The 23,389-nt window shown below is 36.0% G+C and overlaps 1 pseudogene across 1 annotated transcript; it reads left to right on the top strand.

Annotated features, from left to right (window-relative positions):
• The first annotated feature begins 1,849 nt into the window (after positions 1–1,849).
• On the top strand, positions 1,850–3,387 carry LOC309803170 (dnaJ homolog subfamily C member 7-like; annotated as a pseudogene). Its single transcript has one exon. The product of its transcript is annotated as a dnaJ homolog subfamily C member 7-like (transcript).
• The last annotated feature ends 20,002 nt before the right edge of the window (positions 3,388–23,389 follow it).

The raw sequence follows: 23,389 nt of genomic DNA, 5'->3' as shown, positions 1-23,389 counted from the left end.
GTAATTTAATCCTAAAAATTATGTGGTAGGTACAATTTTTATACCCATATGAGTAAATCAAGGCACTGAAGTTAAATAATTTCCCCCAAATTACAAATAAAAGTAACCCAAAAGGGATTAGAGCCCAGGATTTCTGGCTTGAGAGCTCACACCACTCACAACAACTGTCCTGAACTGTCATCGGTATAAGACTGAATAAACAGAGTATATTTGATAATTTAATGAAGTACTATTCTGTTAAACTATAGATTTATATACATCGGCATGGATAAATGTCAAAATGATAAAGAAATGCTAGCTTCAAAAAGAAATGTATAAAAGTAAGCTATCATTTAAAGAACACACAAAACAGTATACAGATATAGATAAATACACATGTATTTTTATGCATTCATGTACAAAAGTTTGCAAATATGGTTAATATTAACAAATGTGAACCTCAAAAGAGAAGTAACCTCTTCAGAGGGTAAGAAGGAAAAATAATCAACATATTTCTTTCTTTCAAAATAAAAAGAGAAAAATGAAGCAAATATGGCAAAATATTTCATCTGTTAAATCTGGAGAGTGAGTACAAGAATACTCTATAAATTGTTTTCCCTACTTTTTATGTTTAAAATATTTCACAAATCAAAATTTAAAAAGAAAAAGAGGTAATATGTGAGGGTCCTTTGTAAAAACTAGCATACTATACAAATGGGAACTATTTGTTTTGATCATCAAAAGTGAAGCAGAGGGGCTTGATTTCCAAATGTCTGAGTAAAGACTTCTGAAAATCCTCTCCCCTATAAAAACTATATAAACTCTGCAAATGAATTAAAGGCTTGCAAAATCCATGAAATGTTTATTCAAGAAAAAACAACTAAATTTTAGTAAAAACAGTGAGCCCTGCAGTCTTTTAGCTTGCCATAATCCGATCACTCTCTCCCTATCTCCATGGGAGCTTTGAAAAGCAATAGTCTCACAACTATAGTAACTGTGAAATCAAGTAGTCTAGCAGCCACTGGAGGAGCCAGAATAGTTTGGAGCTTCCTAAAAAGCCCCAGAGAACTATCACCCTTTGACTTGCTTGCAGCATGATGAAAAGACCAGTTTCAGTGCTTGTTTTTACTTGACCCATCTCAGAACTCACTCTCTGTCAACAGCCCTAACCTGTATGGTATTTGCTGAAAAGAATCAGCAGCAATTGTTTAACATAACAGTTGCCTGAGGTAGTGACACCAGTCAGAGGTAAAACTTAGGGCTTTGTCAGGCTCCGCACAATCAGGAAGTGAAGGCTAAGACAGAGAGTTAGACTGCTTGTCAAAACATTAAAGACATGCTCAACAGAGCCTCTCAGCAAAGATTGGTAGACTCACTGGTTCGCGACATTTAAGAAAATCTCTATTTGTTAGCTTACAACTAGGATAACTGAGCACACATCAATTGCCACACATAACAAATAATACACACTTTAAAGAAATAGTCAATAAAATACTAAATAACAATAACAATAAAACAAATAACAATGACAACAAACCCTCCTGGGAGAGAGAATTGGATTTCTAAAGGTGCCATAGCACATTATTCTAAATGCCTAGGTAGTCAATAAAAACTTACAAGATACCCAAAGAAACGGGAAAGTATAACCCATACACAGGCAATGGGAAAAACAAGCAGCCAATAGGAACTGACCCTGAGAATTCTAGTAAGATGTTAAACTTACTCGAATTTAAATCAGCTATCATAAATACATGTAAAGAACTAAAGGAAAACTTATATAAAAATGAGAAATATGTGTCACCAAATAAAGAATATCAGTCAGGAGATAGGAAGTTTAAAAAAGAACCAAGTAGAGGGTTCCAGAGGTAAGATGGCAGCTGCCCCGGAGTGCAATGTGGTAATGGTGGCGATCGAACCAGAGCTGCTATATGATGAGGAAGCAAAGAGATATGTGTCCTAAAAATGCTAGCTATTACGGGAATTGAGCAGCCACCCTGATGATGCTCGGAAAGTTCCGGGAAGCTCTTGGAGATGCATAGGAGTCAGTGAGGGACATCTACGAGAGGACAAATGCCACCTATCTCTAGGGAATGCCATGGCGGCATGTCGTAGTTTCCAGAGAGACCTAGAACTGGGTCAAAAAAATGCTCAGGCACAACAGGAGTTCAAGAATGCCAGTGCAGTCATAGAATATGAGAAAATAGCAGAAAAGGATTTTGAGAAGTGGGATTTTCAGAAGGTTGTTTTTTGCATGGACCATGCCCTAGTATATGCCCCTGCCTGCCATCGCTTCAAAATTCTCAAAGCAGAATGTTTAGCAATGCTGGGTCATTATCCAGAAGCACAGTGTGTGGCCAGTGACATTTTACGAATGGATTCCACCAATGCCGATGTTCTGTATGTACGAGGTCTTTGCCTTGATTATGAAGATTGTATTGAGAAGGTGGTTCAGTTTTCTTGTCCAAGCTCTCAGGATGGTTCCTGACCATGAGAAGGCCTGCATCACTTGCAGAAATGCCAAAGCACTTAAAGCAAAGAAAGAAGATGGGGATAAATCATTTAAAGAAGGAAATTACAAGCTAGCATGTAAACTGTACACAGAAGCCCTGGGGATAGACCCCAATAATACAAAAACAAATGCTAAACTCTACTGTCATTGGGGTATGGTTAATTCCAAGCTTAGGAAACTAGATGATGCAACAGAAGACTGCACAAATGCAGTGAAGCTTGATGACACTTATATAAAAGCCTACTTGAGAAGAGGTCAGTGTTACATGGACACAGAACACTATGAAGAAGCAGTATGGGACTATGAAAAAGTATATCAGATGGAGAAAACAAAAGAACACAAACAGCTCCTAAAAATTGCACAGCTGGAACTGAAGAAGAGTAAGAGGAAAGATTACTACAAGATTCTTGGAGTAGACAAGAATGCCTCTGAGGACGAGATCAAGAAAGCTTATTGGATACGGGCCTTGATGCACCATCCAGATCAACACAGTGGAGCCATTGCTGAAGTTCAGAAGGAGGAGGAGAAAAAGTTCAAGGAAGTCAGAGAAGCTTTTACCATTCTCTCTGATCCCAAGAAAAAGACTCGCTATGACAGTGAACAAGACCTGGATGAAGAGGGCATGAATATGGGTGATTTTGATGCAAACAATATCTTCAAGGCATTCTTTGGCAGTCCTGGGGGTTTCAGCTTTGAAGCATCTGGTGCAGGGAACTTCTTTTTTCAATTTGGCTAATGAAAGGAGACCATCCAGAGCCCAGAAAATGCAGACTTGCTCAGTTTAACCTCTAATGTGGACACAGTTCGCCTCCTCCCTTCATCATGATCCACGTACTTAGAGCAGTTTCGTTCTATCAGTTGGATACCCAGTGTCTGTGTGGGTGGGGTGAAGGAAAGTGAGCCAGTACCGAAGACTGTGGGTAGGGGAGGGAGGTGGGGGGTGGACAGGGCAGCTTGTGAATTTTTGTTTTACTGTTTAACTTTATTAAAACAAAACAAAACAAAAAAAAAAAAACAAACCAAGTAGAAATTCTACAGTTGGAAAGTAAAATGACTAATATAAAACATTCACTAGAGGGACTCAACAAGGCATTACATTGACAGAAGGAAGAATCAGTTATCATGAATAAAGGTCAATTGAGATTATCCAGTCTGAGAAAGAAAATGAAAAAGGAATAAATAAAAACAACAGGGCCTTTTGGTTCTTATGGGACAGCATCAAGCATACCAACATATGGCTAATGTAGGCCCCGGAAGGACTGGAGAGAGAGAAAGGTGTAGAAAGACTATCTGAAGATGGAATGGTCCCAAACGTCCCAAATTTGACCAAAAATTATTATACTGTAATCGAAGTAGCTCAATAAATTCTATGTAGAATCAACACAAGGAGATCCATGTTTAGAGACATCTTAGTCAAATTGCTGAAAACCAAGATAATGAAAGAATGCAGAAGTAACAAGAGAAAAGCAACATATCATCTGCAAGCTATCTTTTAGTAAGATAACATCTGACTTTTCATTAGGGATCAGGAAGGTCAGAAGGCAGTGGGATGGCATGTTTAAAGTGCTAAAATAGAAGATTGTCAACTAAGAATTCTACATCTGGCAAAATTAACCTTGAAAAATGAGGGAGAAATTAAGACATTCTCAAGTAAATAAAATCAGAGAATTCATGGATAGCATGTCTGCTCCACAAGAAATAATAAAACATTTAACTTCAAGCTGAAATAAAAGAATATTAAACAGTAACTTAAATCCACATGAAGAAATAAAGAACACTGGTTGAGGTAAATACATAGGTAAATATAAAAGACAGTATCAGTGTATTTTCATTTGTAACACTTTTCTAATCCTCTCTGATTTTTAAAAACTGCATAAAGCAATCCTTATAAAACTGTGTTGATATGTTTATAGTGTATACATTTGTAATTTGTATGTCCATACAGTGGAGATGAGGGGAGTAAGAATGGAGCTCATTGGAGCAATCGTTTTGTAATTTAGAAATATGCAGAAATTAAACATGTTCCTAAGTAATGAATGGGCTGAGAAGAATCAGTGGGATTCTTCTTTGTAATTTCCCCTATAATTCAAGGGGAAATTACAAAATACTTTGAACTGAATTAAAATGGTAACACAAAACTTATGAGGCATAGTTAAAGCAGTCATTAGAAGAAAATGTACAGCTGTAAACATTTATATTAAAAAAGAACTTAGATTAATAACTTAACCTTCCACTAGGGAAAAAAGTAGTAAAAGGAAAGAATATTAAAACTAAAACAAGCAGAAGGAAGGAAATAATACAGATTAGTGCAGAAATTAATGAAAAATAAAGAAGAAAAACAATAAGGAAAATCAACAAAATAAAAAGTTGGTTCTTGAAAAGATCAACAAAATTGACAAACCATTACCTAGCCTAACTAAGAAAGAAAGAAAATTCCAATTAGGAATAAAAGAAGGACATCACCTAAGACATATATAGAAAGTAAAATATAAGGGAATATTATGAACTATTATGTGCCATCAAACTCAAAATCTAGAAGAAATGAACAAATTCATAGAAAGATACAAAGTACTGAAGCTGTTTTAAGAAGAAATAGAAGATATAAATAAACCTATAACAAGTAAAGACAGTGAATTAGTAACAAAAATTCTTTCCACTAAGAAAAGCCCACCCACATAGATACTACCAAATAGTGAATTCTACCAAATATTTAAAAAAAGAATTAACAACAATCATTCACAAACCTTTCCAAAGAAAATATAGATGAGAAACAATTCCCAACTCATTCTATAAGGCCACTGTTACCCACAGCATATATAAAGATTTAAACACCATAACAAAATGGAATATGCTACAGAAATTCAAGGCTGGTTCAACATACTAAAGTTGATTAATACATTCCATATTATAGAATAAAGGACAAAATTCATATAATTAGCTCAAAAGATGCAGAAAAATTTTATAATATTCAACACATTTTCATGATAAAACACATAACAAACCTAGGAGTAGAATGGAACTTGCTTAACCTTATAAAGAGCAGCAATGGAAAATCCACAATTAACTTCATATCTAAGGGTAAAAGACTGCATGCATTCCCTTAAGATCAAAACAAGACATGAATTTCAATCTCATATCTTCTATTCAACACTGTACTGGAGATTCTAGATAGGAAAATTAGACAAGAAAGTGAAATAGAACATCCAGATTGGAAAGGAAGATATAAAACTACCACTATTTGCAGATGATATGATCTTGTGTATAAAATCCTACCAAACTCACCACAAAACTACTGCAGTTGATAAATGAGTTAAACATGATTGCAGGATATGAACAATATAAAAAATTCAATTTCAAAGATAAATTTAAGAAATAATTCCATCCACAAGACCATAAAATAATAAAATACATAGAAATAAATTTTAAAAAAGAAGTGCATCACTAATACACTGAAAACTGAAAAATATCACTGAAATAAATTGAAGATGTTCTAAATAAATGGAAAGACATGCCATGTTCACTTAATAGTGTTAAAATGTCATTACTCTTCAAATTGTTCTGAAAAATCAATGTGCTCCCTATCAGCATACCATATGACCTCTTTGCAGAAACTGAAAAATTCCAAAACTCACTTGGAAACTCAGGAGACTGAGAATAGGCAAAACCATCTTGAAAAATAACAAAGTTGGAGGGTTCACACTTCCTGATTTCAAAACTTGCTGCAAAAGTACAGTAATCAAATAATGTGGTGCAGACATAGAATAGACATGTAGATGAATGAAATAGAATTGAGTCCAGAAATAAGTCTTTACCCTTATGAGGGATTGATTTCTTGACAAGGGTTCCAAGAAACCTGAATGGGGAAAAGACAATCTTCTCAACAAATGGTGCTGTGACAAGTGGATATCTCCATGCAAAAGAATGAAGTTTGACCATTACCACCTACCATATACAAAAGTGCACTCTAAATGAAAGGGAGGCATAAATGTAGATGATAAAACTATAAAACTCTGAGAAGTAAACATAGGCAGAGTTCTTCATGACATTGAATTGGATAACAGTTTCTTAGATATGACAGCAAAATTACAAGAAAAAATAGATAAATTGAACTTTATCAAAATTAAAAATGTGCTTCAAAGAGCACCATCAAATAAATGAAAAGCGAATTCAATGATGTTAGAAAATCATGGTGTTAGCAAACCATGTATCTGATAAAGAACTATTTTCTGAATATTTAGAAAACTATTACAACTTAACAATGAAAAGGTTTTTTAAAAACCCAATGAAAACATGGCAAAGGTTCTAAAATGACATTTCCCAAAAGAAGATATAAAAATGGCTAGTAAGTAATGAAAATGCTCAATGTCATTAGTCATTAAGGAAATGTAAATCAAAACCACAATAAAATACCATTTCACACACATTATTATGACCATAATAGAAACGATGGGCAATAACAAGTTTCGGCGAGGATATGAAGAAACTGAAATATCATCCACTGTTGGTGGGAAGGCAAAATTATGAAACTATGTTGGAAATCAGTTTGCCAGTTCCTCAAAAATATTAAACTTAGTTACCATATAACCCAGAAATTCCACTCCTAGGTATACTCCCAAGAGATATGAAAAAATATGCTCACATAACAAATTATACAAAAATATATTAATAGTAAATAATAATTGCTATTAATAATAATTATAAAATTTAAAACATTATTAATAATAGCCCCAAAGTGGAAATAACCCCAATGTCTATCAACTGATGAAAGGATAAGCAAAATGCAGTACATACAGACGATGGAATGTTAGTCATAAAAAGGAATGAAGCTCTGGATATGTGCTACAACTTAGATGAACCTTGAAAATACCATGTTATGTGAAAGAAGCCAGACACAAAAGATCACATATTATGTGATTCCACATACATTCAATGCGGCAAATCCATAGGGACAGAAATTATTATATCAATGGTTGCCAGAGGATGGGGACGGGGGTGGGGGGGGAATGAGGAGTGATTGTTAACGTTTATGGAGTTTATTTTTGGAGTGATGAAAATGTTCTGAAGTTAGATAGGGCTGATCTATATGCAACTTTTTGAATATTCTAAAAAACACTGGAGAGTGCCCTCCCTGGATAAGAATCTGCCTTCCAATGCAAGGGGTGCAGGTTCAATTCTGGGTTGGGGAGCGAAGATCCCGCATGCCTCACGGCCAAAAAACCAAAACATAAAACAGAAGCAACATTGTAACAAATTCAACAAAGACTTTAAAAATGGTCCACATCAAAAAAAAATCTTTAAAAAATGCTGGAGAGTATATATTAAATTAGTAAACTGTATGGTATGGAAGTATATCTTAATAACATGTTATTATAAAATGTGAAGTGAAGCAGACACATTTTGCATTGGAGTGGGATGACTATGCTGTCAGCATTGATCAAGTTAACTGGACAATCACCAAATCTTTCAGCAACTTCAGGCCATGAAGTCACAACTGAGACCAGACACCTCATTTTTAACCATAGACCCATGCTACCTTGCAGTGCTTTCAAATGCATATTTATGAGAGAGATGTCATAAAGAGCCATACTGTTCTTATCTCCTCAGTATGGAAAACTTCCACACGAGAGTTGAAGGTAAAGTACCCAACATTCTGGGGAAATTGCATAACCATTATGAGCTCAGGGATAGAAGATTATAGTAACTGTTCAGATGGAATGGATATGATACATGCCCAAAGTCCCAGGCTTACATAGACCTCTGATAAAATCCCTGTTGTCAGAGTAAGGAGATGGTCAGAGATTCAAGGTCTCTGCTGTCACACGCTATGAGGTCTGAATCATGGGCTGTGCATCAACAGAAAGCTGCTAAGATTACTCACTAAAGCGGTCCCTACCAAGCTTTTTTTCTCACCAGCCTGATTACCATCTCAGTTCATTGCTTTTGATCTTAGAATTGCTGTCTCCATAGCCAGTAAAACAGACAGATATATGGACTCTTGTCTCCACAGTTTGTCTTTTCCATGTTCAAACTAGATCCCGGTATTAATTCTCTATCCTGAATGGCTTACAAGATAAAACAAATGTATCTTTATCAAAGAAATTGGAAGTCAGGCTCACTAAAAAATGTCCTTGTAGTAGAAGTCTTCAATCTTTAGGGTATGAGTATCTTGCTATCTTCAATTACTGAAATTACAAGGTGCAGGTGGTGAAAGTGCATCACTGATTCAGATAGCTCATGAAACTCTGCTTTAATATGATGTACAAGTGAGGAATAAACATTGTAGTTATCATTATGACCTCTCCTTCTCTTTTCATTCCCAACACACAGTAGTTTTTGCTAAAGCACATAACAGAGTACATGTAAGCAGAGTATCTTGAACAACTCTGACCAAACTTTTCTGTTTGTTTTTTCTAACTTAAAAAAATTGATATATAGTTGATGTACAATATTACATAAGTTACAGGTGTACAACAGAGTGATTCACAATTTTTAAAGATTGTACTTCATCTATAGTTATTATAAAATATTGTCTATATCCCCTGTGGTATACAATATATTCTTGCAGCTTATTTATTTATCATAGTACTTTGTACCTCTTAAACCCCTACCTCTGCCTTGCCCCTCCCCACTCCCCTCTCCCCACTAGTAACCACTAGTTTATTCTCTATGTCTGTGAGAATGCTTCCTTTTTGTTATATTCACTAGTTTGTTGTAATTTTTGGTTTATACATATTAGTGATAACATACACCATTTTTCTCTCTTTATCTGACTTATTTCACTTAGCATAATACCCTTCAAATCCATCCATGTTGCTGCAAATGGCAAAATTTCATTCTTTTTTATGGCTGAGTAGTATTCCATTGTGCATATATAGTGCATCTTCTCTAGCCATTCATCTGTTGAACACTTAGGTTGCTTCCATATCCTGGCAATTGTAAATAATGCTTCTATGAACATTGGGGTGCATGTATCTTTCCAAATTAGTGTTTTCATTTTTTTTTAGATATATACCCTGGAGTGGAATTCCTGGGTCATACAATAGTTATATTTTAGTTTTTTTGAGAAACCGCCATACTATTTTCCATAGTGGCTGCAAGACTTTTCTGTTTTTGAAATGAACAAAGACAACATCTATATGATGGCTAGTCATCACTTAAAATCCTAGGGGGTCAGTCAGTGTTACTACATTGAGTTCATTCTATTCCAGTCCAAAACAGAAGAGATTGACATTTTGGTTATCCTGCACATCTTGCCTATAAGCAAATGAACAATTTCAATTAGGCTCTTCAAAATACAGGAAATAGCCCAGGATCTCTTATTTCTGCTTTCCCAGACCTCTGGGATCTGAACACTTCAGGTCAGAATTACTGGTGAGGTGGAAAAACTCAAAACTCTGCATTCTGATTCCAATCACTAGCTTACTTTCTAGCCTGATCATAGCATAAAACATGGGAAAGTCATCCTAAAATTGTGACCAATATCCTTGTGCACAATGCAATCATGAGTCAGGCAGGAACTACAGCATGAATGGCGGTGTCTACTGCCACATGGTGTAAAGAGGGTAGATGCTTTCCCCACCGATTGTTTTTTTTTTAAATGGAATTCATAGAATCATAGAATCTTGGATGATTTTTTTTAGATGAATTAGTTTAAATAATGGTCCCAGAAAGGTACATTTCAATTCCTGGAACCTGTGAATGTGACCTTTTTTGGAAAAATAATATCTGCAGATGTAATTAAGTTAAAGATCCTGGAGATGAGCTCATCCTGGATTATATGGATGAGACCTACATCCAATGACAAGATTCCTTAAAAGAGACACACCAGAAACAGATACAGAGAGAAAAGGACCATGTGAAGATGGAAGCAAAGATTAGATCTTTGCAGCCCCAAGCCAAGGAATATCTGGTACCATCTGAAGTTAAAAGAGACAAGGAAGGAATCTCCTCTAGAACTTTCAGTAGAAATGTGGTCCAGCCAACGCCTTGATTTTAGACTTATGGCCTCCAAAATTTTGAGAGATAAATTTCTTTTGTTTTTAAGCCAACATTTTTTTTGTGTGTGTGGTAATTTGTTACAAAAGCCACAGGATACTAATACACTTATTTCAATACCTAATAAATAGATTTTATTAGTTTTAAATAGTGAAAAAGAGATTAATGCTACAAATGTTACCTTACTGCAAAAAGAAATATACTCAACCCCTACTACCATTTCACTGTCCCCTGAAAATTACCTCTGGTCCTAATCTGACCACTGCCCTTCAGTTTTAAAAAATATATTTGGTCATGTTTACCCCACTCCACCTCAACACATCCCATGCCTCTCCCTGGCTGTTACAAGAGGTGCAGGGCACAGAATACACCAAGTCACCATGTCTCTGTACATGGTGTTCATGCTAACTGCAATGATGTGCCCTTTTCTTCTTTCTGGTGAACCCTATTTGTGTGTGTGTGTGTGTGTGTGTGTGTGTGGCATTTTGCAGTTAGCACTCCAGTCCTGCTAGCTGGGAGGCTGTATCTGCTCTTTATTTATTTATTTTTAAATAGACTATATTTTCAGAACACTTTTATACTTACAGAAAAATTAAGCAGACAGTACAGACTGTTTCCATATATCCCACACCCAATTTCCCTTATTATTAACATCTTACATTAATTAGTATGGTACATTTGTCACAATTATTGAAACAATATTGGTATGTTCTTACTAACTAAAGTTCATACTTCATTCCTATTTCCTTAGTTTTTTCATAGTGTTCCTTTTCTGTCCCAGGATCCCACCTATGACACCACATTACATTAGGTTGTCATGTCTCCTTAGGCGTATCTTAAGGGTGACAGCCTTTCAGACTTTTCTCACTTTTGATGACCCTGACATTTTGAGGAGTACTGGTCAGATATTTTCTAGGATGCCCCTATATTGAAAGTTATCTGATGTTCTTCACACGATAAAACCCCAGTTATGAGTTATTGAAAGGAAAAACACAGAAGAAAATCACTACTTTCATCACATCATGAGTACATACTATTGACATGACACATGATTTATCAACATGATTTATGATTTATGTTGACCTTGATCACCTGACTGAGGAGTGTGTGTCAGTTTTCTTCACTACACTTCTACTCACTGTTAATAGTATAAATGTCACCACCTCTCTGAAGTTTTCCTGGCTTCTTTCAGCCCTTAGCAGATCATTTAATCTATTTTTTCGCTATTAAACATTTGTTAAACACTCACTACATGTCTAGCATGTTGCAAAAGTGAGGACGCAGCAATTTAAATAGGCAATACACATTTTGTGAATGAATAAATTACTATATGAGTTAATGGTTTTATGCATAAGCAGAGTACTTTCTTCTCATATTTACTAAACATTTATATATTAAGTGCCTCTAGTTTATGTAGTACTATAGGAGAAGTGTGAGGTACAAAATAAATTTAAAATACAGACCTTACTCTGAAGCAGAGATTGGCAAAATACAGCCCTCAGAGCCAAATCCTGACCACTACTTGATTTTGTAAATAAAATTTTATAGGAACCCAGCCATACTCATTCATTTACATATCATTTAGAGCTTCATTTACCTTAGAGCAGCAGAGGTGAGTGGTTGCCCACAGTGCCTGTATGGCTTGCAAAATTTAAAACCTTTACTATTTGGCCCTTTACAGTAAAAGTTTGCTGATCCCTGCTCTAAAACATTACACTTGATGATACACATGAAACTCATAGCTCTTGTTAGGTAGTTGTAAAAATAAACATTTAGCTCTAAATAGGAGAGCTAGTAGAAGAGCTTAATATATTATTGCAAGCATTCTTTGGTTTACCTGTAAATGCAGAGTGAGAATTGATCACTGTGGATGCGAGTCAGTAAACACATATTTATTAAAGATGTTATGGGCCAGCATGGTGTTGCAAGCAAGGGATTTATTGATGAAAAAGACACACTTCTGCCACTAAAAAGTATACATTTTAATGGGATAGAGCTGCTGTATCCAATATATTAACCACCAGCCACATGTGTCTGGTGAGCACTTGAAATCTGTCTAGTTTGAACTGAGATATACAGAGAGTGTAAAATATATAAAGATATTTCCATACACTCAACATGATGAAAAAACAATGTTAAATACTTCATCATCAAAAGTTTAATGTCAAGTACTTGTTTATTTTATTTTACAAGATTACATGGTGATAGAAGAACAAAATATACTGTTAAAATAACTTTCACCTGAATCTTCTTGTTAACTTTTTAATGTGGCTACTAGAAAATTTAAAACTACATATGTGACTTATATTACATTTCTATTGGACATTGCTCATCTAGACTTCAGAAATGTGTTGTGAATACAGTAGCCACCAGCTACATGTTGCCATTTACATTTCAATTAATTAAAATTAAATATGCAGTAATTAAAAATTCAATTTCTCAGTCCCACTAGCTACACCTCAAGTACTCAATGTAGCTCAAGCCCCAAGATATATGTGGCTGTTGGCTATCCTATTGGTCAGTCCAGATATAAAGGATTTCCATCACTGTAGAAAGTTCTGTTGTATGGGGCTCTTCTAGAGAAATATGAGAAGGCTTCGTAATGTTTTTTTACTTATGATGATAAACATTCTGTTAGGAAGGTAAAGGACTACAGACCAAACTGGAGACTGATATCAGTCAAGGGCATCTATGTTTTGGGACGTGAATTATTTCATATGCAAGTCTTTGCATGGCCACATTTGTGTGCTTGCAGGAAAGGGACCGGCAGAGTCAGTACATGAATACTTAGGAAGAAAGAGAAGTAACCTCAGCACACACACACACAAAAAGAACAGACAAAATACTGCTGCACATTTAGCTCCAAAGTCCTGTAAGGGAAGGTATGATATCTTAATTATTTTTAAAAATATACATGTTGGAGTATTTTGACTGGAAGACCTATGTAACTGCATTGTGTATTAAATGGATGAAATATTTTCCCTGGATATGGAGGAAAATCATTCTAATGGCAAGAAACTGAATTTTCTTTATGACCACTGTTAGTTTCAGTAGCAGATATAATATCTTCCCATGGCCTTAAAAGCTAGAATTAGAGCATCCACAGGTGTGGAAAGACTGGGAAAACATACTCCAAAGGTGTGAAACAGGCAGCACAGAGGAGAACAAGATCTAAACACCAGAGCTTGCTCTTTGGGTGGCACGATTATGAGTTTTGGAGCTTCAGAGATTTGCATTTGAATTTTTCACAACCACTTACTAGCACTGGAAAAAAGATATCAGCACCTATGGAGCTCTAACTATATTCCAGGCACCTTAGGTATATTATCTCATTTAATCCTCCCAAGAACCCTATGAGACAGGTTCTATCATTATTCTTATTTTACAGAAGAAGAAAATGAGGCTTTGTAAGATTAATGGTTACATTCTAATGAGTGACATAGGTAGGCTTTGTCAGAGGTTCAAGATTCCACTCCTCACCAAAACATTTTACTGTCTTCTGTGCAACCTTGGTCAAGTCAGTTAACTGCTCTTCAGACTTATTTTCTTTATCTGTAAAATAAGAATAATCACATCCACCTTGCAGAATTGTTATAAGAAGTTTTCAGTGAAGCATCTAATTGGTATAGGTATACGATATAAATGTTAGCTCACTCCTACATTCATTAGGAAATGGCAAAGTGGTTACGATTTTTCACGAAATATAATATTTAGTGATATATTTCTCTTGTTCATGAAAGACCTAGATCAGCTTTCAACTGGTAGGTGTTCTGCTCCACGAGGCCACCTGGGGACCTCCCTAATATCTTCATGGTTCTACCCTGTCTGGGTTCCAGCAGGTGAAGATGGAGAAGAAAGTGGAGAGAAGCCACACCCTCAATCATACGGCTTACATCTGAAGACACACACACACACATCACTTGTGCCCACACTCCACTGGGGAGAACTTAGATTTTGACTTTCTCTAGCTGAGAAGGTAGTTGGGAATGTAGTTTTGCTATGTGCTTAGCTCCAACTCAATTACTGTGGAAGGAAGAATAGATTGTGGTGATTAAGGGGACACGTTAGAGGCTGCATGTTTGTGCTTCCTCAAAATTCATATGTTGAAATCAGAGCCCTACTATGATGATATTGGGAGGTGGAGCATCTGGGAGGAAATTAGGTCAAGAGGGTAGAGTCTCAATGGGATTAGGGTCCTTATAAGAAGAGGAAGAGAGCTAGCCCTCTCTCTTGCTCTTCACCATCTGAAGATATAGCAAGAAGATGGCCATCTGCAAACCAATAACTGGGTTCTCAACAGATAATGTATTTGCCAGCACATTGATCTTAGACTTCCGGCCTCCAGAACTATGAGAAATAAATGCTTCATTCCACCCAGTCTATGGTAATTTGCTATAGTAGCCAGCCCAAACTGATTAGAAACACTCACCTGCCCTCAATGTTATTGCTATGGGAAATTATGGTACTAAACAACCCTACACTCTGAAGTCCCTTCGTTTAACTCCTGCATTGCATTCTTACACTTAATACTGGATTCCTCCATCAGATTGCAACCTCCTTAAGACACGTTGCAAGTTTTACACTTTTCATAGACTTATCTAACCTCTTGGGGAATGAAAAATATATTTTTGTTTGTTTGTTTTTTTCTTGAACCCTTGAAAAATAAGATTCCGTGGATACTTAGAATCTTGACACATGGTCTGACTTTTTTCAAGTAAAACAAGAAGGCAAAGGAAGAATCAGAACCCCAGTACCTTTGTATCCAACAGACTTGGGTTTTCCTCCTGAATGCTCGGGCCCCTGTTTCCCTCAGGAGGTCTCTTTGTGGGATTGTCACTACTTTCTCTTCACAGAATTGTGCAATACTCCTACGAGTTTTATGGAAAACTCTAAGTGATGTCAGATTTGCACAGTGGGTAGTTTTATTTATTTATTTATTTATTTTGTGTGTGTGTGGGGGGGCGGTACGTGGGCCTCTCACTGCTGTGGCCTCTCCCGTTGCACACGCAGTCTCAGCGGCCATGGCTCAGGAGCCCAGCCACTCCGTGGCATGTGGGATCTTCCCGGACCGGGGCACGAACCTGTGTCCCCTGCATCAGCAGGCGTACTCTCAACCACTGAGCCAGCAGGGAAGCCCCAGTGGGTAGTTTTTATAAATGTTTCTCATAAAAAAAAACATCCTGGGGAAATCCCCTTGAGGCATGTATAGCACAAGGCTTGCTAGCAGAATGCACTGGATGTTTCCAGAGTTGAATCCTTGCTCCCAGGAAGTGATTCAATTTATGCTCTGTCAGCCAGCTTAACTGCAGGCTGTGGTGTGATCCATGATTTCACACACAAAAGGAATACGTAAAACTGAAGGCAGGATCTCAGAGAAAATGTGAGCCAGCACACCACCATAAAAATGCTACACATTGCTTGACCCCCAAATCTGGTACGTAGGCTCTTCATATAGACAAAAGGAAGTGAGGCCTAGGGCTAAAATTTGCATTGTTAAAGTGGAAATATTATTGGTCCCAAATATTTAGAAAGTTGAAGCAAAATTGAGACAATTTGCTTTTGCCTATAAAATAGGAAATTATTGATTTGTCTCAGTTCCCACATCATTTCCATTTTTCATGTAGACCAAATGTTGGTTGGGGTTGGGGATTGGTGATATAATGGGGAGACCCCTGGGCTGGAACTTCCTTGGAGCATGAGGTCACTGAGATTATTGTTATTAACCACTATAAAAACTAAGATATTGCACCAGGCAGTCTCTGATTCTTGCTTAGATTTCAAAATCTGTCATTCTTCTAGGGAGATTTTGGTCACTATTTTCTTTTTGTAATATTATATTAGTTTTTGCTAAATAAAAAATGTGAAGAACCATGAGATGTCAGGGGTGCATGAATATAGTAGTTTGAATTGTGTTTGATTGAAACCAACAACAACAAACCATACCGCAGAGGCTTTGATATGTTGAAAAACACTGCTACAGCACTTCTGAGAACTCACTCAAGAGACATATATAAAAGAAGACTATGTACTGGTTTTTTAATTTTATTTTGTCTTTCTAATTTACAGAAGGTCGACAGATTCTGGGAGGAAAACTAGAAATCAGAGAGTCCTGCAAAGAGCCCCATAGGTCCCAAGAGCACCAGTGGGGGTCTTTGAGCTACTGAAACATTTTAAAGAGACAAACAGAAACCTTACCTTCATTTCTATAAAGTTACAGGAGTGTTGAAATAACCTGCTTTTGATATGGATGATACAGATTCAGTATATCTTAATGTATCGTGATCTTAACTCATCCTGATCTTAAGCTCTAGTGGGCAGCTATATAAGCTTCTGGTTAAGTAAAAAGGAAAATGATAAAAACATGTTTCTTGGTAAAATATTTAAAATGATGGGGCAATTTAGTTCAGTGCCTATGGGGAGAAAGGGCTGGAAGAAAGACCTATGAAAAGATGATGTCATTACATCATGGTATATTCTACAATTGTCATTTACAACTGTTCCTCAGGGGTCACACAGAAAGGAAAGATTTCCTGGCTGGTGGGATGCTTCAACAGAATCGTAAAAGGCAATGTGTAGTTAACTTTTGAAGAAGGTGGTAAAGAACTTTCCAGGGAAGCAAGATCATGTCTACAAGGGCAAGAGATGTTAAAGACTTTGACGCACTTAGAGAGCTTGGAGCAGGAAGTTTGAGGGAGAGGTTGATAAGAGATGCATCTGAAGAGGCAGGCAGGAGCTCTGTGATGGAGGGACTAATGTGATGCACAGGAGGATTAGGCATTTTTGTGTGGGCAGTAGGGCATCATTAAAAGGTTTTAAGTGAGAGTGTGACAAGGTTGGTTTTATATGGTTCCTATAGTGAAGAAGAAGAAAGCATCCTTGTAGTTGACAAATTTAGGAACAACTGCCCTAAGTAGACAAGTAGCCATTTTAAGTTTTATTATTTCCCAGTGCATCAACTTTTACTCCATGTTTGTTGCCCAACATCTCCTGCCCTGCTAAGCTATAGCAAGGTCAATTAGCCTGAGTGTCTTTGTATATTTATGACATTTTCTACACCGATCCAAAGCTTTCTATTATTCAAGTATTTATAATTCAAACTACCTCTCTTCTTCCCAAAATCTTCCTAAATTTTTCTATGTCCCAAAGATATCTCACTTTTAATATGATTTGTGTATTCACTATTTCTTTCTGTGTAATGAATATGCCAAAATGCAGAAGCTTAAAGCAGTCATCATTTATCATCTCATAAATTCCATGGTCAGGATTCTGGATCAGTCTTAGCTGGGTACCTCTGATTCAGGGCCACTCACAAGGTTGCCATCAAGATGTAAGCCTGGCCTGTAGTCATCATAAGGCTCAATGAAGAAGGATCTGCTTACAAACTCACTCAAATGGTTGTTGACAGACCTCAAGTCTTCACTGACTCTTGGAGCAAGGGCTCTGAGAGAAAGAGCCAGCGAGGACAAGACAAAAGTTACTGTGCTGTTGTGATCTAACTTAGAAGTGACAGCCCATCACTTTCACTGTATTCTACTCATAAGGAAAGAATTAGTAGATTCAAACTTACTTAAATGACTTAAAGGGAAAGGAAGATACAAGAGCATGAATACTATGAAGAAGAGGCATTGGAAGCTATTCTAGAGGATTTCTACCACAGGGGTTACTCAACTGCCTCCAAGATGATAGTAGAATATATCTATTTATATATAGATAGTAGAATATATCTATAGAGAATAGATAATTCTAAAGAGTCACATGTGTACCCCTCCACCTTAACATATTGGTGTAATTTCCCAATCTCAAATTTTACCACCAAACTCCATTCACAGTCCAGTTGTTTTAGTTGGATTTTTAATCGGGGTAAGAGCTATATCCTAAGAATATTCATATTTAATTCCCTTATCTGTAAAATGGAAATAATGATATCTTCCTCACAGGGCAGATGTTAGGAATGAAATAAACTATATATTAAACAAGAAGCAACTATAAATTGAGAAGGGGTTGCTTATAAATTTCAATGTTCACCTTGGTGACATATCTTTCTCTCCATTTAAGCCCAGGAGTGAGCAAAGTTACAAAACTCTAAAAGTACTCAAAACTGAGAATGTCTAATTCAGTTCTCAAATATCCATTCATTTCTTTCTGAGGGTTTTTAGACCCATCCCTGTAAGACCCTTTGCAACCAAGATCTTTTGGTGACCATGAAACTGAACAGGACCCTGGGGGGAACTCCCAGTTACAAAAACCTCTCCATGTCCCCTGTTTCTTATTTGTAGGGGAAAAAAAAAAGTCTTTTGTCTTCTAGGACTTCCTCAAGTTCCAAAGAGCAGATTCAAGCAATTAGTAGGAAAATAGAGTCACAGGCCTCCTAGTTCATCCTGAAGTAATATAAATAACAATCTTATTCACATCTTTGAGCTGTTCCATGGAAACTAAGACCCTCACCCAGGTGGAGGATAGTGACTATATGTTGACCAAAAGAACACAGACCCCAGACTGGTTGGAAGCAGAAGGTTGAGATATTGGAGACATCACTCTGTTACTGCACCACCAAGCAATCAAAAGAAAGTCACACATGCTGCAGCCCTCATCCCAAATTTTACTTTTAAAAACTCCTCCCTGACAAAGGAGTTTGGCCCTTTTGAGCACAAGCTGCCCATTCTCCCTGTTTGGACCTTGCAATAAACTTTCATTGCTCCAAACTCCAATCTTTCAGTTTGTTCAGCTTCATTGTTCATCAGGCCCACAAATTGGGTTCAACAGCAACCAATTGTTGAACTCACATTCCTGGATCCACATTCCTGACTTTTCAAAGCCCATCTCAGAGCCCCTCAAATAGGAATACATGGACTAATGTAACAGAGAACATTCTGCCAGCCCAGAGAAACCACTCACCTGCCCTCAATTTTATTGTTATGGGAAATTATGGTACTAAACAACCCTACACTCTGAAGTCCTTTCGTTTAACTCCTGCATTGCATTCTTACACTTAATACTGGATTCCTCCATCAGATTGAAACCTCCTTAAGATATGTTGCAAGTTTTACACTTTTCATAGACTTACCTAACCTCTTGGGGAATGAAAAATATATTTTAGGTACTCATTCAGTCAACATTCCTGGGAATTTAGAGGTGGAATCCAAATAAAGGAACACCTGGGTCATTTCTTTTCTCACATAGTGAAGAAGTCATTCTTACTACATTGATGAAAATTCATACAGCAACTTAGCCTCTCCTTGTATTGCTCCACTTTTGGAAAACTTTGTACATCTGGAGAACTGTTGGCTTTGGCAGTTCCACCTGATTGCAGGTTACTGGTGATACTGAGCTCATTCCTGCTCCCTTTCTTGTCTGGAAGAGTCACAGGAAGGGACAATATAATATGTGCAACACTGAACAAGGTCACACTCCACACTTTCTTCTAAATGACAAGGCAGACTTTCAGGTACTTGAAGATGATATTTTTGCCTCCTCTGTATTCATCTCTTCTTCTGGTTAAATACCCCCAATTACTCATATAGGAATTAACTGATTTGATCAAATATTTTGCCCATATTCAATGTAAATCCAATAAGGTAGTTTGGAATGGTTACTTCATGACAAGTAGAAAAAACAACTAAATTCATTCTACTCTATAGTGGGTTGGTGTACTAGTTCAGATGACAGAACTGCAGGGCTCCTTGGGAAGAGAAATAAGTAATTATAGAAGCCAAATATCCTTGCCCTCACCAGGCCTATCATTGAAGATACAGGCTGTGTTAAACTAAAACAAAAAAAAATAAATAGGACAGTTAAAGAGTAATTTAAAAATTGAAATGCCATTTTCAAAACTCTATGATGTTTTATTTAGGACAAATACACTTTGCCTTCCTGGCAATCAGCCTGTTTGTACAAAAAATATTGTACTGTAGCCCATGATTCCATTCATTATTTGTTCAACACATATTTGTTGATTCCTTACTATGTGACAGACATTGATTCCGGCACTGGGGATAAGCTGGGGATGAGAAACTGAATCGACTCTCTTAGGAAAATTATTCTAGTGGGGTAGATACAGACAACAGAGAAATGGATAAGAAAGCTTAATGAGGGTGAGGGTCTTTTCCATTTCTATTCTCCCAGGCAATAGGTGATTTTTGATAAGGCATAAAGGAGAGACCACGATAGGTTGTTATGAGGGACTCAGAACTGACCAAATGTATTTTTAGGAGCTACAAATCTGTTTGAGTTAGGGATGAAGCCTCCATGTTTATAGTCACCTGAATGCTTTAAGGTAGATTTCATTAATCCTCACTATTTCAAAGACTAAGAAAGTTCAGGCTTCCAAGGTCCCAAACTGAACAATAATGTGGAAATTATGGTGTAAGATGGTATCTACCCTGGGAATTTGTCATAAGATGGAAAAAAAAATAAAGTCCAGGAGAACTTTACCTGTGTTGCAGGTTCCACACCTACTCAGACAGGGGCTTTGTGCTCTGAAAAAGGGTCAAAATCTACCTAGGTTTTGACACAAGTCACTAAGATGTAGCTTCTTCCCCCACTCTCTTTTCACCTAAACTGCACTCATTTACCAACTCTTATTTCTTCTTACCACCCTTTGTATTTTTCCTGAGTACTTCCATTTTCCTGAATAAGCTTTTTTTTGCAGTCTTTCTATAAAATTAATCCTTCAAATAATAAAATACAGTATAAACCTTGTCATCAACAAATGAGGAAAAATAAATTTAGGATGAGATATAGTTTCCAATCCAATAATTATTTTGTTAACATGCTTTCCCCCTTTCATTCATAAGTAACTAAACAGCATTTAATGCAGAGAAAAAAATAACCCAATATAAATATAACATTTAATTTAAATATAAAATAAATTTAAAGATTGTTTAGAATGTTCTATATTCTGTTCCATGGCTGATGGGGCTTTTTTTTTTTTCTTCTTCTTCTCAGTCATACCTGCTATCTTTCATGCTCAGTATATAAATTACTCTGGATTCACATTTCTGTTTTGAGATTTATCCTACAACTGACTTCTGAGAATGGCCATCTTACCAAGTCCACCAGGCCAGGCCTGATTATAGTAGTTACAGGGGTTAAAAAATGTTATATGAAAAGAGAAGGGAAAAAAGGACTTGCCATTTGTCCACTGAAGATCTGGATAATTCAAAATATTTTAAGAAGCTAGTAGCTTTAAACTGTATTTATGGTTTAATTCTTGGAAAGGGAGAAAGAAGGCTGTGGTTGTGAATGTGAATAGCCAGTTTATGATAGAGTCCAGTCAAAGGAATAGAAAGTGGTGAAATAAGCTCTTCTTCATAGTACCAGAACCTGGGTTCTTTATTTCTGGTATTTACTACTTATGCTTAAAAGCCAAAGACATTTAACAACTGGAGAAATGAGAGATTCTGACCAACACTCTATGTGTTCACAGTGATTATAATAATCCTACAGCCATCTCCCTCAAACTCACCTTCTCCCTACATGTAGTAAAGGAAGTCAGACTGTAGAGAAGGTGAAGTGATGTCAAGCCAGTTCACTGTAAAGTCAAAAATGCAGTGGGTGGTGGTCTAAATAGAATATTAACCTCCAGGCCTAAAAGAAATGTTTGTAGGTAAGAGGGACATATTGAACAGGTAGGGAAAAATCCAAGCTATTTGTTATATTAAACAAAAAAAAATGATAAATAAATCATAGATTAAACTGAATCAAGAAAAAGAATAATAAAATCTAAAGAAAGAGATAATAAAGATGAAAGCATATGTTAATGAATTAGAAGAGCAGTAAAAATGGATTGATCTGAAATGGTTCTTTCAAAAGGTCAATAAAATCTGAGAACAGTTTCTTGAACAGATCTCTATTATTGAGAAGGAAGACAGAAAACCCACATAAAATTTTTTTTTAAAAGTTGTATCTATGAAAGGAATCAATAGACCATTTTATATAAGAAAATATTATTTCAACTCAGTGTTGACAAATTTGAACATTTTAGTAAAATAATTGATTTTTCTACACAGAAAGTAAAATACACAACTTTACTTGAGAATAGACAGAAAACATTTTGACTAAAAACTTAGGAAGAAACTTTAAAGTTTGTCAAAATACAGCATCTAATATCTACTGCATGTCCAACAAAGGTATAAAGCCTAGATAGTATTACATATAAGTCTTTCACAACTTGAGAAATAGATACTTATTATGTTACTTTCCAAAGATTAGAAATATATAGAAAGCTTTATAGTTATTATCATGAGGTGACAATTCCCAGTACCAAAACAAATTATTCTCACACTAAATGGAAATCAATGTTATATAATTAAAGAATACTAGTACTGCAGTATATTAGTTATAGGGTTCCATGATAATATTCCATGATAAATTAGGGTTTATTGTGTAAATATGAGAAGCATTCAATGTAAAGAAATCAATTAATATGCTATATCATCAATATATCAAAAAGGAAACACCATCTATTCATTTCAAAATCTGTCAAAAGGCTTTTGATAGAGTTCAACATATGTTTGGCATAAAACTTTCAAAAATTATGTTGATCAAATGATATTTCTTTAGTATGATAATATTTTGCTAAAATAAAATAAGTAGCCCATATTATGCCCAACTTTAAAGCACTACAGACATTCCCATTAAAATCAGGAAAAGAAATTCCAACTGTTACTGTTATTTGTATTATTGTTCTTAAAAAACTAACAAATGCAACATGACAAGAAAAAAATAAATATACACATGGAATAAGAAAGCAGTTATTACCATTTATAATAACTATCCAGCTGGAAAATCCAAGAGAAATAACTGGAAAAGAAAAACTACTGAACCTAATGAGAGAATTCTGTAAAATGGTCAGTTATAAAGGCAAGATAAGAAAATAAATATTTACCTATTGAGCAACAATACCTG

The sequence above is a fragment of the Mesoplodon mirus genome, assembly GCF_964341445.2.
Source record: "Mesoplodon mirus genome assembly, chromosome: 4".
NCBI classification, from domain to species: Eukaryota; Metazoa; Chordata; class Mammalia; order Artiodactyla; family Ziphiidae; genus Mesoplodon; species Mesoplodon mirus.
Note: the sequence above shows the minus strand (reverse complement) of the source record. Positions and strands in the feature narration are given on the sequence as shown.